General features: G+C 43.7%; 27 non-coding genes across 27 annotated transcripts; all 27 read left to right on the top strand.

Moving 5' to 3' along the window:
* The first annotated feature begins 991 nt into the window (after nucleotides 1-991).
* Nucleotides 992-1,062, top strand: trnag-gcc (transfer RNA glycine (anticodon GCC)). The gene has a single exon. It is a non-coding gene; the product is annotated as a tRNA-Gly (tRNA).
* A 269-nt stretch (nucleotides 1,063-1,331) lies between these two features.
* On the top strand, nucleotides 1,332-1,402 carry trnag-gcc (transfer RNA glycine (anticodon GCC)). Its single transcript has one exon. It is a non-coding gene; the product is annotated as a tRNA-Gly (tRNA).
* Nucleotides 1,403-2,351: 949 nt separating this feature from the next.
* trnag-ccc (transfer RNA glycine (anticodon CCC)) lies at nucleotides 2,352-2,422 on the top strand. The gene has a single exon. It is a non-coding gene; the product is annotated as a tRNA-Gly (tRNA).
* A 269-nt stretch (nucleotides 2,423-2,691) lies between these two features.
* trnag-gcc (transfer RNA glycine (anticodon GCC)) lies at nucleotides 2,692-2,762 on the top strand. Its single transcript has one exon. It is a non-coding gene; the product is annotated as a tRNA-Gly (tRNA).
* A 270-nt stretch (nucleotides 2,763-3,032) lies between these two features.
* On the top strand, nucleotides 3,033-3,103 carry trnag-ccc (transfer RNA glycine (anticodon CCC)). The gene has a single exon. It is a non-coding gene; the product is annotated as a tRNA-Gly (tRNA).
* Nucleotides 3,104-4,053: 950 nt separating this feature from the next.
* trnag-ccc (transfer RNA glycine (anticodon CCC)) lies at nucleotides 4,054-4,124 on the top strand. The gene has a single exon. It is a non-coding gene; the product is annotated as a tRNA-Gly (tRNA).
* Nucleotides 4,125-4,735: 611 nt separating this feature from the next.
* Nucleotides 4,736-4,806, top strand: trnag-gcc (transfer RNA glycine (anticodon GCC)). The gene has a single exon. It is a non-coding gene; the product is annotated as a tRNA-Gly (tRNA).
* A 270-nt stretch (nucleotides 4,807-5,076) lies between these two features.
* trnag-ccc (transfer RNA glycine (anticodon CCC)) lies at nucleotides 5,077-5,147 on the top strand. Its single transcript has one exon. It is a non-coding gene; the product is annotated as a tRNA-Gly (tRNA).
* A 1,292-nt stretch (nucleotides 5,148-6,439) lies between these two features.
* Nucleotides 6,440-6,510, top strand: trnag-ccc (transfer RNA glycine (anticodon CCC)). The gene has a single exon. It is a non-coding gene; the product is annotated as a tRNA-Gly (tRNA).
* Nucleotides 6,511-6,780: 270 nt separating this feature from the next.
* On the top strand, nucleotides 6,781-6,851 carry trnag-ccc (transfer RNA glycine (anticodon CCC)). Its single transcript has one exon. It is a non-coding gene; the product is annotated as a tRNA-Gly (tRNA).
* Nucleotides 6,852-7,121: 270 nt separating this feature from the next.
* trnag-ccc (transfer RNA glycine (anticodon CCC)) lies at nucleotides 7,122-7,192 on the top strand. Its single transcript has one exon. It is a non-coding gene; the product is annotated as a tRNA-Gly (tRNA).
* Nucleotides 7,193-7,460: 268 nt separating this feature from the next.
* trnag-ccc (transfer RNA glycine (anticodon CCC)) lies at nucleotides 7,461-7,531 on the top strand. Its single transcript has one exon. It is a non-coding gene; the product is annotated as a tRNA-Gly (tRNA).
* Nucleotides 7,532-7,801: 270 nt separating this feature from the next.
* trnag-gcc (transfer RNA glycine (anticodon GCC)) lies at nucleotides 7,802-7,872 on the top strand. The gene has a single exon. It is a non-coding gene; the product is annotated as a tRNA-Gly (tRNA).
* A 264-nt stretch (nucleotides 7,873-8,136) lies between these two features.
* On the top strand, nucleotides 8,137-8,207 carry trnag-ccc (transfer RNA glycine (anticodon CCC)). Its single transcript has one exon. It is a non-coding gene; the product is annotated as a tRNA-Gly (tRNA).
* Nucleotides 8,208-8,477: 270 nt separating this feature from the next.
* Nucleotides 8,478-8,548, top strand: trnag-ccc (transfer RNA glycine (anticodon CCC)). The gene has a single exon. It is a non-coding gene; the product is annotated as a tRNA-Gly (tRNA).
* A 268-nt stretch (nucleotides 8,549-8,816) lies between these two features.
* trnag-ccc (transfer RNA glycine (anticodon CCC)) lies at nucleotides 8,817-8,887 on the top strand. The gene has a single exon. It is a non-coding gene; the product is annotated as a tRNA-Gly (tRNA).
* Nucleotides 8,888-9,157: 270 nt separating this feature from the next.
* Nucleotides 9,158-9,228, top strand: trnag-gcc (transfer RNA glycine (anticodon GCC)). Its single transcript has one exon. It is a non-coding gene; the product is annotated as a tRNA-Gly (tRNA).
* A 267-nt stretch (nucleotides 9,229-9,495) lies between these two features.
* Nucleotides 9,496-9,566, top strand: trnag-ccc (transfer RNA glycine (anticodon CCC)). Its single transcript has one exon. It is a non-coding gene; the product is annotated as a tRNA-Gly (tRNA).
* A 268-nt stretch (nucleotides 9,567-9,834) lies between these two features.
* trnag-ccc (transfer RNA glycine (anticodon CCC)) lies at nucleotides 9,835-9,905 on the top strand. Its single transcript has one exon. It is a non-coding gene; the product is annotated as a tRNA-Gly (tRNA).
* A 270-nt stretch (nucleotides 9,906-10,175) lies between these two features.
* On the top strand, nucleotides 10,176-10,246 carry trnag-gcc (transfer RNA glycine (anticodon GCC)). Its single transcript has one exon. It is a non-coding gene; the product is annotated as a tRNA-Gly (tRNA).
* A 267-nt stretch (nucleotides 10,247-10,513) lies between these two features.
* On the top strand, nucleotides 10,514-10,584 carry trnag-ccc (transfer RNA glycine (anticodon CCC)). The gene has a single exon. It is a non-coding gene; the product is annotated as a tRNA-Gly (tRNA).
* Nucleotides 10,585-10,851: 267 nt separating this feature from the next.
* trnag-gcc (transfer RNA glycine (anticodon GCC)) lies at nucleotides 10,852-10,922 on the top strand. Its single transcript has one exon. It is a non-coding gene; the product is annotated as a tRNA-Gly (tRNA).
* A 271-nt stretch (nucleotides 10,923-11,193) lies between these two features.
* trnag-gcc (transfer RNA glycine (anticodon GCC)) lies at nucleotides 11,194-11,263 on the top strand. The gene has a single exon. It is a non-coding gene; the product is annotated as a tRNA-Gly (tRNA).
* Nucleotides 11,264-11,531: 268 nt separating this feature from the next.
* On the top strand, nucleotides 11,532-11,601 carry trnag-gcc (transfer RNA glycine (anticodon GCC)). The gene has a single exon. It is a non-coding gene; the product is annotated as a tRNA-Gly (tRNA).
* A 267-nt stretch (nucleotides 11,602-11,868) lies between these two features.
* trnag-ccc (transfer RNA glycine (anticodon CCC)) lies at nucleotides 11,869-11,939 on the top strand. Its single transcript has one exon. It is a non-coding gene; the product is annotated as a tRNA-Gly (tRNA).
* A 270-nt stretch (nucleotides 11,940-12,209) lies between these two features.
* Nucleotides 12,210-12,280, top strand: trnag-ccc (transfer RNA glycine (anticodon CCC)). Its single transcript has one exon. It is a non-coding gene; the product is annotated as a tRNA-Gly (tRNA).
* A 270-nt stretch (nucleotides 12,281-12,550) lies between these two features.
* On the top strand, nucleotides 12,551-12,621 carry trnag-ccc (transfer RNA glycine (anticodon CCC)). The gene has a single exon. It is a non-coding gene; the product is annotated as a tRNA-Gly (tRNA).
* The last annotated feature ends 20 nt before the right edge of the window (nucleotides 12,622-12,641 follow it).

Below are 12,641 nucleotides of genomic sequence, written 5' to 3' on the forward strand. Positions count from 1 at the left end.
GAGCTGAACCGGACCGTGGACACAATGCCAAGGTCCAGTTGGATTCTCCTGTCCAATTACGTTATCACGTCGGGGGTCGCCAAATTTGTTGGAGAAATCCTTCTATAAACTGACAACTGACTCCATGATGAATTTAACACAGTGTTTATTCTTGTGGTCAACAGATGAAATGCGTTTCCGAGCAGTTCTACGTGCACGGACCAGATGGAAACTTGTCTAGTACAGAGGTTCCCAAAAAGGCACTTAAACAATAGTGTGCTCAGGGTTATATTGGTTCCCCTTGTGGGGCCTGATTGGTCAGCTATACTGTTGCTGGGTTACACTCCCTGCTCTTTCTCTTCCCTCTTTCTTCTTGCCTGTCTATTATTTTCAGTTATCATTTACTTCACAAGACAGCTATGTTCACTCCCTTCTTGGTTTTGTACGTCCTGTTCTCTGAGTTATCAGACCGTCCTCGAACTTCAGTGTCCTTGGCCTCACCATCTCCTCTTCCCGTGCTCACTGTAGCTTATCTGACTAAGATAGCCCTGTCTGTTCTCTCCCTCCTAGCTGTAACCCAGCTGCAAAGCATAATGTATAATATGTCACACATACACACACTCTTATTTAGTCTTTGGTTAATTCAGCATATACTTTAAGCCAGCTTTTACGTGGCCGTTCCTGAGTGCCCTGTTCATCACCACCTCAGTCATTGTATTATTTTCCCACACCAGCCAATGCATGCTTGCTTTATTACAATTCGAAACTAGTCTCTGCACAAAAAGGGCATGTATGTGTGAAGGCAAACAGTTCATTTCTGGTGATGTTAACTTCTTGATTTCGGTCATGCATGTTAGCTCCATTTTGATTTTTGGTGCACTAGGCAGCCCAAGAGGCTGTGATCCCTGTTTGATGGAAAATGGATAAAATTACCATTATGCTGACACTTGTGAAAACATAATGTGGCCATGCAGACTGATTTTTTTCAGTGGGGCATATCAAGGCACGTCAAGCATTGGTGGTTCAGTGGTAGAATTCTCGCCTGCCACGCGGGAGACCCGGGTCCGATTCCCGGCTAATGCAGCTTTCCTTTATCACTATTCGGAAAAAGTCCTTGCACAGAAGGGGCATGTTTGTGTGAAGGCAAACAACTAATTTCTGGTAATGTTAACTTCTACATTTCAGCCATTCATGTTAGCTAAATTTTGATTGTTGGTGCACTAGGCACGTCAAGAGACTGTGATCCGTGTTTGATGGAATACGGATAAAATTACCGTTTTTCTGACACTTGTGAAAACATAATGTGGCCATGCAGACTGATTTTTTTCAGTGGGGCATTTAAGGCACGTCAAGCATTGGTGGTTCAGTGGTAGAATTCTCGCCTGCCACGCGGGAGACCCGGGTCCGATTCCCGGCTAATGCAGCTTGCTTTATCACTATTCGGAAAAAGTCCTGCACAGAAGGGGCATGTTTGTGTGAAGGCAAACAACTAATTTCTGGTAATGTTAACTTCTACATTTCAGCCATTCATGTTAGCTAAATTTTGATTGTTGGTGCACTAGGCACGTCAAGAGACTGTGATCCGTGTTTGATGGAATACGGAAAAAATTACCGTTTTTCTGACACTTGTGAAAACATAATGTGGCCATGCAGACTGATTTTTTTCAGTGGGGAATTTGAACCGCATCCAGCGTTGGTGGTTCAGTGGTAGAATTCTTGCCTCCCACGCGGGAGACCTGGGTCTGATTCCCAGCCAATGCATGTTTGCTTTATTACAATACGAAACTAGTCTCTGCACAAAAAGAGCATGTATGTGTGAAGGCAAACAGTTCATTTCTGGTGATGTTAACTTCTTGATTTCGGTCATGCATGTTAGCTCCATTTTGATTTTTGGTGCACTAGGCAGCCCAAGAGGCTGTGATCCCTGTTTGATGGAAAATGGATAAAATTACCATTATTCTTACACTTGTGAAAACATAATGTGGCCATGCAGACTGATTTTTTTCAGTGGGGCATATCAAGGCACGTCAAGCATTGGTGGTTCAGTGGTAGAATTCTCGCCTCCCACGCGGGAGACCTGGGTCAGATTCCCAGCCAATGCATGTTTGCTTTATTACAATTCAAAACTAGTCTCTGCACAAAAAGGGCATGGTTGTGTGAAGGCAAAAAGCTCATTTCTGGTGATGTTAACTTCTAGATTTCAGTCATGCATGTTAGCTCCATTTTGATTTTTGGTGCACTAGGCAGCCCAAGAGGCTGTGATCCCTGTTTGATGGAAAGAGGATAAAATTACCATTATGTTGACACTTGTGAAAACATAATGTGGCCATGCAGACTGATTTTTTTCGGTGGTGGAACTTGAACCTTATCCAGCGTTGGTGGTTCAGTGGTAGAATTCTCGCCTCCCACGCGGGAGACCTGGGTCCGATTCCCAGCCAATGCATGTTTTCTTTATTACAATTCGAAACTAGTCTCTGCACAAAAGGGCATGTATGTGTGAAGGCAAACAGTTCATTTCTGGTGATGTTAACTTCTTGATTTCAGTCATGCATGTTAGCTCCATTTTGATTTTTGGTGCACTAGGCAGCCCAAGAGGCTGTGATCCCTGTTTGATGGAAAGAGGATAAAATTACCATTATGTTGACACTTGTGAAAACATAATGTGGCCATGCAGACTGATTTTTTTCAGTGGGGCATATCAAGGCACGTCAAGCATTGGTGGTTCAGTGGTAGAATTCTCGCCTGCCACGCGGGAGACCCGGGTCCGATTCCCGGCTAATGCAGCTTTCCTTTATCACTATTCGGAAAAAGTCCTTGCACAGAAGGGGCATGTTTGTGTGAAGGCAAACAACTAATTTCTGGTAATGTTAACTTCTACATTTCAGCCATTCATGTTAGCTAAATTTTGATTGTTGGTGCACTAGGCACGTCAAGAGACTGTGATCCGTGTTTGATGGAATACGGAAAAAATTACCGTTTTTCTGACACTTGTGAAAACATAATGTGGCCATGCAGACTGATTTTTTTCGGTGGTGGAACTTGAATCTTATCCAGCGTTGGTGGTTCAGTGGTAGAATTCTCGCCTCCCACGCGGGAGACCTGGGTACGATTCCCAGCCAATGCATGCTTGCTTTATTACAATTCGAAACTAGTCTCTGCACAAAAAGGGCATGTATGTGTGAAGGCAAACAGTTCATTTCTGGTGATGTTAACTTCTTGATTTCAGTCATGCATGTTAGCTCCATTTTGATTTTTGGTGCACTAGGCATTCCAAGAGGCTGTGATCCCTGTTTGATGAAAAGAGGATAAAATTACCATTATGTTGACACTTGTGAAAACATAATGTGGCCATGCAGACTGATTTTTTTCAGTGGGGCATATCAAGGCACGTCAAGCATTGGTGGTTCAGTGGTAGAATTCTCGCCTGCCACGCGGGAGACCCGGGTCCGATTCCGGCTAATGCAGCTTTCCTTTATCACTATTCGGAAATGTCCTTGCACAGAAGGGGCATGTTTGTGTGAAGGCAAACAACTAATTTCTGGTAATGTTAACTTCTACATTTCAGCCATTCATGTTAGCTAAATTTTGATTGTTGGTGCACTAGGCACGTCAAGAGACTGTGATCCGTGTTTGATGGAATACGGATAAAATTACCGTTTTTCTGACACTTGTGAAAACATAATGTGACCATGCAGACTGATTTTTTTCAGTGGGGCATATTAAGGCACGTCAAGCATTGGTGGTTCAGTGGTAGAATTCTTTCCTGCCACGCGGGAGACCCGGGTCCGATTCCCGGCTAATGCAGCTTTCCTTTATCACTATTCGCAAAAAGTCCTTGCACAGAAGGGGCATGTTTGTGTGAAGGCAAACAACTAATTTCTGGTAATGTTAACTTCTACATTTCAGCCATTCATGTTAGCTAAATTTTGATTGTTGGTGCACTAGGCACGTCAAGAGACTGTGATCCGTGTTTGATGGAATACGGAAAAAATTACCGTTTTTCTGACACTTGTGAAAACATAATGTGGCCATGCAGACTGATTTTTTTCGGTGGTGGAATTTGAACCGCATCCAGCGTTGGTGGTTCAGTGGTAGAATTCTCGCCTCCCACGCGGGAGACCTGGGTCCGATTCCCAGCCAATGCATGTTTGCTTTATTACAATACGAAACTATTCTCTGCACAAAAAGGGCATGTATGTGTGAAGGCAAACAGTTCATTTCTGGTGATGTTAACTTCTTGATTTCGGTCATGCATGTTAGCTCCATTTTGATTTTTGGTGCACTAGGCAGCCCAAGAGGCTGTGATCCCTGTTTGATGGAAAATGGATAAAATTACCATTATGCTGACACTTGTGAAAACATAATGTGGCCATGCAGACTGATTTTTTTCAGTGGGGCATATCAAGGCACGTCAAGCATTGGTGGTTCAGTGGTAGAATTCTCGCCTCCCACGCGGGAGACCTGGGTCAGATTTCCAGCCAATGCATGTTTGCTTTATTACAATTCAAAACTAGTCTTTGCACAAAAAGGGCATGGTTGTGTGAAGGCAAAAAGCTCATTTCTGGTGATGTTAACTTCTAGATTTCAGTCATGCATGTTAGCTCCATTTTGATTTTTGGTGCACTAGGCAGCCCAAGAGGCTGTGATCCCTGTTTGATGGAAAGAGGATAAAATTACCATTATGTTGACACTTGTGAAAACATAATGTGGCCATGCAGACTGATTTTTTTCAGTGGGGCATATCAAGGCACGTCAAGCATTGGTGGTTCAGTGGTAGAATTCTCGCCTGCCACGCGGGAGACCCGGGTCCGATTCCCGGCTAATGCAGCTTTCCTTTATCACTATTCGGAAAAAGTCCTTGCACAGAAGGGGCATGTTTGTGTGAAGGCAAACAACTAATTTCTGGTAATGTTAACTTCTACATTTCAGCCATTCATGTTAGCTAAATTTTGATTGTTGGTGCACTAGGCACGTCAAGAGACTGTGATCCGTGTTTGATGGAATACGGAAAAAATTACCGTTTTTCTGACACTTGTGAAAACATAATGTGGCCATGCAGACTGATTTTTTTCGGTGGTGGAATTTGAACCGCATCCAGCGTTGGTGGTTCAGTGGTAGAATTCTCGCCTCCCACGCGGGAGACCTGGGTCCGATTCCCAGCCAATGCATGTTTGCTTTTTTACAATACGAAACTAGTCTCTGCACAAAAAGGGCATGTATGTGTGAAGGCAAACAGTTCATTTCTGGTGATGTTAACTTCTTGATTTCGGTCATGCATGTTAGCTCCATTTTGATTTTTGGTGCACTAGGCAGCCCAAGAGGCTGTGATCCCTGTTTGATGGAAAATGGATAAAATTACCATTATGCTGACACTTGTGAAAACATAATGTGGCCATGCAGACTGATTTTTTTCAGTGGGGCATATCAAGGCACGTCAAGCATTGGTGGTTCAGTGGTAGAATTCTCGCCTCCCACGCGGGAGACCTGGGTCAGATTCCCAGCCAATGCATGTTTGCTTTATTACAATTCAAAACAAGTCTCTGCACAAAAAGGGCATGGTTGTGTGAAGGCAAAAAGCTCATTTCTGGTGATGTTAACTTCTAGATTTCAGTCATGCATGTTAGCTCCATTTTGATTTTTGGTGCACTAGGCAGCCCAAGAGGCTGTGATCCCTGTTTGATGGAAAGAGGATAAAATTACCATTATGTTGACACTTGTGAAAACATAATGTGGCCATGCAGACTGATTTTTTTCGGTGGTGGAACTTGAACCTTATCCAGCGTTGGTGGTTCAGTGGCAGAATTCTCGCCTCCCACGCGGGAGACCTGGGTCCGATTCCCAGCCAATGCATGTTTGCTTTATTACAATTCGAAACTAGTCTCTGCACAAAAAGGGCATGTATGTGTGAAGGCAAACAGTTCATTTCTGGTGATGTTAACTTCTTGATTTCAGTCATGCATGTAAGCTCCATTTTGATTTTTGGTGCACTAGGCAGCCCAAGAGGCTGTGATCCCTGTTTGATGAAAAGAGGATAAAATTACCATTATGTTGACACTTGTGAAAACATAATGTGGCCATGCAGACTGATTTTTTTCAGTGGGGCATATCAAGGCACGTCAAGCATTGGTGGTTCAGTGGTAGAATTCTCGCCTGCCACGCGGGAGACCTGGGTCCGATTCCGGCTAATGCAGCTTTCCTTTATCACTATTCGGAAAAAGTCCTTGCACAGAAGGGGCATGTTTGTGTGAAGGCAAACAACTAATTTCTGGTAATGTTAACTTCTACATTTCAGCCATTCATGTTAGCTAAATTTTGATTGTTGGTGCACTAGGCACGTCAAGAGACTGTGATCCGTGTTTGATGGAATACGGAAAAAATTACCGTTTTTCTGACACTTGTGAAAACATAATGTGGCCATGCAGACTGATTTTTTTCAGTGGTGGAATTTGAACCGCATCCAGCGTTGGTGGTTCAGTGGTAGAATTCTCGCCTCCCACGCGGGAGACCTGGGTCCGATTCCCAGCCAATGCATGTTTGCTTTATTACAATTCGAAACTAGTCTCTGCACAAAAAGGGCATGTATGTGTGAAGGCAAACAGTTCATTTCTGGTGATGTTAACTTCTTGATTTCAGTCATGCATGTTAGCTCCATTTTGATTTTTGGTGCACTAGGCAGCCCAAGAGGCTGTGATCCCTGTTTGATGGAAAATGGATAAAATTACCATTATGCTGACACTTGTGAAAACATAATGTGGCCATGCAGACTGATTTTTTTCAGTGGGGCATATCAAGGCACGTCAAGCATTGGTGGTTCAGTGGTAGAATTCTCGCCTCCCACGCGGGAGACCTGGGTCCGATTCCCAGCCAATGCATGTTTGCTTTATTACAATTCAAAACTAGTCTCTGCACAAAAAGGGCATGTATGTGTGAAGGCAAACAGTTCATTTCTGGTGATGTTAACTTCTTGATTTCGGTCATGCATGTTAGCTCCATTTTGATTTTTGGTGCACTAGGCAGCCCAAGAGGCTGTGATCCCTGTTTGATGGAAAATGGATAAAATTACCATTATGCTGACACTTGTGAAAACATAATGTGGCCATGCAGACTGATTTTTTTCAGTGGGGCATATCAAGGCACGTCAAGCATTGGTGGTTCAGTGGTAGAATTCTCGCCTCCCACGCGGGAGACCTGGGTCCGATTCCCAGCCAATGCATGTTTGCTTTATTACAATTCAAAACTAGTCTCTGCACAAAAAGGGCATGTTGTGTGAAGGCAAAAAGCTCATTTCTGGTGATGTTAACTTCTAGATTTCAGTCATGCATGTTAGCTCCATTTTGATTTTTGGTGCACTAGGCAGCCCAAGAGGCTGTGATCCCTGTTTGATGGAAAGAGGATAAAATTACCATTATGTTGACACTTGTGAAAACATAATGTGGCCATGCAGACTGATTTTTTTCGGTGGTGGAACTTGAACTTATCCAGCGTTGGTGGTTCAGTGGTAGAATTCTCGCCTCCCACGCGGGAGACCTGGGTCCGATTCCCAGCCAATGCATGTTTGCTTTATTACAATTCGAAACTAGTCTCTGCACAAAAAGGGCATGTATGTGTGAAGGCAAACAGTTCATTTCTGGTGATGTTAACTTCTTGATTTCAGTCATGCATGTTAGCTCCATTTTGATTTTTGGTGCACTAGGCAGCCCAAGAGGCTGTGATCCCTGTTTGATGGAAAGAGGATAAAATTACCATTATGTTGACACTTGTGAAAACATAATGTGGCCATGCAGACTGATTTTTTTCAGTGGGGCATATCAAGGCACGTCAAGCATTGGTGGTTCAGTGGTAGAATTCTCGCCTGCCACGCGGGAGACCCGGGTCCGATTCCCGGCTAATGCAGCTTTCTTTATCACTATTCGAAAAAGTCCTTGCACAGAAGGGGCATGTTTGTGTGAAGGCAAACAACTAATTTCTGGTAATGTTAACTTCTACATTTCAGCCATTCATGTTAGCTAAATTTTGATTGTTGGTGCACTAGGCACGTCAAGAGACTGTGATCCGTGTTTGATGGAATACGGAAAAATTACCGTTTTTCTGACACTTGTGAAAACATAATGTGGCCATGCAGACTGATTTTTTTCGGTGGGGAATTGAAGGCATCCAGCGTTGGTGGTTCAGTGGTAGAATTCTCGCCTCCCACGCGGGAGACCTGGGTCCGATTCCCAGCCAATGCATGCTTGCTTTATTACAATTCGAAACTAGTCTCTGCACAAAAAGGGCATGTATGTGTGAAGGCAAACAGTTCATTTCTGGTGATGTTAACTTCTTGATTTCGGTCATGCATGTTAGCTCCATTTTGATTTTTGGTGCACTAGGCAGCCCAAGAGGCTGTGATCCCTGTTTGATGGAAAATGGATAAAATTACCATTATGCTGACACTTGTGAAAACATAATGTGGCCATGCAGACTGATTTTTTTCAGTGGGGCATATCAAGGCACGTCAAGCATTGGTGGTTCAGTGGTAGAATTCTCGCCTCCCACGCGGGAGACCTGGGTCCGATTCCCAGCCAATGCATGTTTGCTTTATTACAATTCAAAACTAGTCTCTGCACAAAAAGGGCATGTTGTGTGAAGGCAAAAAGCTCATTTCTGGTGATGTTAACTTCTAGATTTCAGTCATGCATGTTAGCTCCATTTTGATTTTTGGTGCACTAGGCAGCCCAAGAGGCTGTGATCCCTGTTTGATGGAAAGAGGATAAAATTACCATTATGTTGACACTTGTGAAAACATAATGTGGCCATGCAGACTGATTTTTTTCGGTGGGGAACTTGAACCTTATCCAGCGTTGGTGGTTCAGTGGTAGAATTCTCGCCTCCCACGCGGGAGACCTGGGTCCGATTCCCAGCCAATGCATGTTTGCTTTATTACAATTCGAAACTAGTCTCTGCACAAAAAGGGCATGTATGTGTGAAGGCAAACAGTTCATTTCTGGTGATGTTAACTTCTTGATTTCAGTCATGCATGTTAGCTCCATTTTGATTTTTGGTGCACTAGGCAGCCCAAGAGGCTGTGATCCCTGTTTGATGGAAAGAGGATAAAATTACCATTATGTTGACACTTGTGAAAACATAATGTGGCCATGCAGACTGATTTTTTTCAGTGGGGCATATCAAGGCACGTCAAGCATTGGTGGTTCAGTGGTAGAATTCTCGCCTGCCACGCGGGAGACCCGGGTCCGATTCCCGGCTAATGCAGCTTTCCTTTATCACTATTCGGAAAAAGTCCTTGCACAGAAGGGCATGTTTGTGTGAAGGCAAACAACTATTTCTGGTAATGTTAACTTCTACATTTCAGCCATTCATGTTAGCTAAATTTTGATTGTTGGTGCACTAGGCACGTCAAGAGACTGTGATCCGTGTTTGATGGAATACGGAAAAATTACCGTTTTTCTGACACTTGTGAAAACATAATGTGGCCATGCAGACTGATTTTTTTCGGTGGTGGAATTTGAACCGCATCCAGCGTTGGTGGTTCAGTGGTAGAATTCTCGCCTCCCACGCGGGAGACCTGGGTCCGATTCCCAGCCAATGCATGTTTGCTTTATTACAATTCGAAACTAGTCTCTGCACAAAAAGGGCATGTATGTGTGAAGGCAAACAGTTCATTTCTGGTGATGTTAACTTCTTGATTTCAGTCATGCATGTTAGCTCCATTTTGATTTTTGGTGCACTAGGCAGCCCAAGAGGCTGTGATCCCTGTTTGATGGAAAAGGATAAAATTACCATTATGTTGACACTTGTGAAAACATAATGTGGCCATGCAGACTGATTTTTTTCGGTGGGGAACTTGAACCTTATCCAGCGTTGGTGGTTCAGTGGTAGAATTCTCGCCTCCCACGCGGGAGACCTGGGTCCGATTCCCAGCCAATGCATGTTTGCTTTATTACAATTCGAAACTAGTCTCTGCACAAAAAGGGCATGTATGTGTGAAGGCAAACAGTTCATTTCTGGTGATGTTAACTTCTTGATTTCAGTCATGCATGTTAGCTCCATTTTGATTTTTGGTGCACTAGGCAGCCCAAGAGGCTGTGATCCCTGTTTGATGGAAAGAGGATAAAATTACCATTATGTTGACACTTGTGAAAACATAATGTGGCCATGCAGACTGATTTTTTTCAGTGGGGCATATCAAGGCACGTCAAGCATTGGTGGTTCAGTGGTAGAATTCTCGCCTGCCACGCGGGAGACCCGGGTCCGATTCCCGGCTAATGCAGCTTTCCTTTATCACTATTCGGAAAAAGTCCTTGCACAGAAGGGGCATGTTTGTGTGAAGGCAAACAACTAATTTCTGGTAATGTTAACTTCTACATTTCAGCCATTCATGTAGCTAAATTTGATTGTTGGTGCACTAGGCACGTCAAGAGACTGTGATCCGTGTTTGATGGATACGGAAAAAATTACCGTTTTTCTGACACTTGTGAAAACATAATGTGGCCATGCAGACTGATTTTTTTCGGTGGTGGAACTTGAACCTTATCCAGCGTTGGTGGTTCAGTGGTAGAATTCTCGCCTCCCACGCGGGAGACCTGGGTCCGATTCCCAGCCAATGCATGTTGCTTTATTACAATTCGAAACTAGTCTCTGCACAAAAAGGGCATGTATGTGTGAAGGCAAACAGTTCATTTCTGGTGATGTTAACTTCTTGATTTCAGTCATGCATGTTAGCTCCATTTTGATTTTTGGTGCACTAGGCAGCCCAAGAGGCTGTGATCCCTGTTTGATGGAAAAGGATAAAATTACCATTATGCTGACACTTGTGAAAACATAATGTGGCCATGCAGACTGATTTTTTTCAGTGGGGAACTTGAATCTTATCCAGCGTTGGTGGTTCAGTGGTAGAATTCTCGCCTGCCACGCGGGAGACCCGGGTCCGATTCCCGGCTAATGCAGCTTTCCTTTATCACTATTCGGAAAATAGTCCTTGCACAAAAGGGGCATGTTTGTGTGAAGGCAAACAACTAATTTCTGGTAATGTTAACTTCTACATTTCAGCCATTCATGTTAGCTAAATTTTGATTGTTGGTGCACTAGGCACGTCAAGAGACTGTGATCCGTGTTTGATGGAATACGGATAAAATTACCGTTTTTCTGACACTTGTGAAAACATAATGTGGCCATGCAGACTGATTTTTTTCAGTGGGGCATATCAAGGCACGTCAAGCATTGGTGGTTCAGTGGTAGAATTCTCGCCTGCCACGCGGGAGACCGGGTCCGATTCCCGGCTAATGCAGCTTTCCTTTATCACTATTCGGAAAAGTCCTTGCACAAAAGGGCATGTTTGTGTGAAGGCAAACAACTAATTTCTGGTAATGTTAACTTCTACATTTCAGCCATTCATGTTAGCTAAATTTTGATTGTTGGTGCACTAGGCACGTCAAGAGACTGTGATCCGTGTTTGATGGAATACGGATAAAATTACCGTTTTTCTGACACTTGTGAAAACATAATGTGGCCATGCAGACTGATTTTTTTCAGTGGGGCATATTAAGGCACGTCAAGCATTGGTGGTTCAGTGGTAGAATTCTCGCCTGCCACGCGGGAGACCCGGGTCCGATTCCCGGCAATGCAGCTTTCCTTTATCACTATTCGAAAAAGTCCTTGCACAAAAGGGCATGTTTGTGTGAAGGCAAACAACTAATTTCTGGTAATGTTAACTTCTAATTTCAGCCATTCATGTTAGCTCCATTTTGATTGTTGGTGCACTAGGCACGTCAAGAGGCTGTGATCCGTGTTTGATGGAATACGGAAAAAATTACCATTTTTCTGACACTTGTGAAAACATAATGTGGCCATGCAGACTGATTTTTTTCGGTGGTGGAATTTGAACCGCATCCAGCGTTGGTGGTTCAGTGGTAGAATTCTCGCCTCCCACGCGGGAGACCTGGGTCCGATTCCCAGCCAATGCATGTTTGCTTTATTACAATTCGAAACTAGTCTCTGCACAAAAAGGGCATGTATGTGTGAAGGCAAACAGTTCATTTCTGGTGATGTTAACTTCTTGATTTCAGTCATGCATGTTAGCTCCATTTTGATTTTTGGTGCACTAGGCAGCCCAAGAGGCTGTGATCCCTGTTTGATGGAAAATGGATAAAATTACCATTATGCTGACACTTGTGAAAACATAATGTGGCCATGCAGACTGATTTTTTTCAGTGGGGCATATCAAGGCACGTCAAGCATTGGTGGTTCAGTGGTAGAATTCTCGCCTCCCACGCGGGAGACCTGGGTCCGATTCCCAGCCAATGCATGTTTGCTTTATTACAATTCAAAACTAGTCTCTGCACAAAAAGGGCATGGTTGTGTGAAGGCAAAAAGCTCATTTCTGGTGATGTTAACTTCTAGATTTCAGTCATGCATGTTAGCTCCATTTTGATTTTTGGTGCACTAGGCAGCCCAAGAGGCTGTGATCCCTGTTTGATGGAAAGAGGATAAAATTACCATTATGTTGACACTTGTGAAAACATAATGTGGCCATGCAGACTGATTTTTTTCGGTGGTGGAACTTGAACCTTATCCAGCGTTGGTGGTTCAGTGGTAGAATTCTCGCCTCCCACGCGGGAGACCTGGGTCCGATTCCCAGCCAATGCATGTTTGCTTTATTACAATTC

This window comes from Etheostoma spectabile, unplaced genomic scaffold, assembly GCF_008692095.1.
Source record: "Etheostoma spectabile isolate EspeVRDwgs_2016 unplaced genomic scaffold, UIUC_Espe_1.0 scaffold00019300, whole genome shotgun sequence".
NCBI lineage: Eukaryota > Metazoa > Chordata > Actinopteri > Perciformes > Percidae > Etheostoma > Etheostoma spectabile.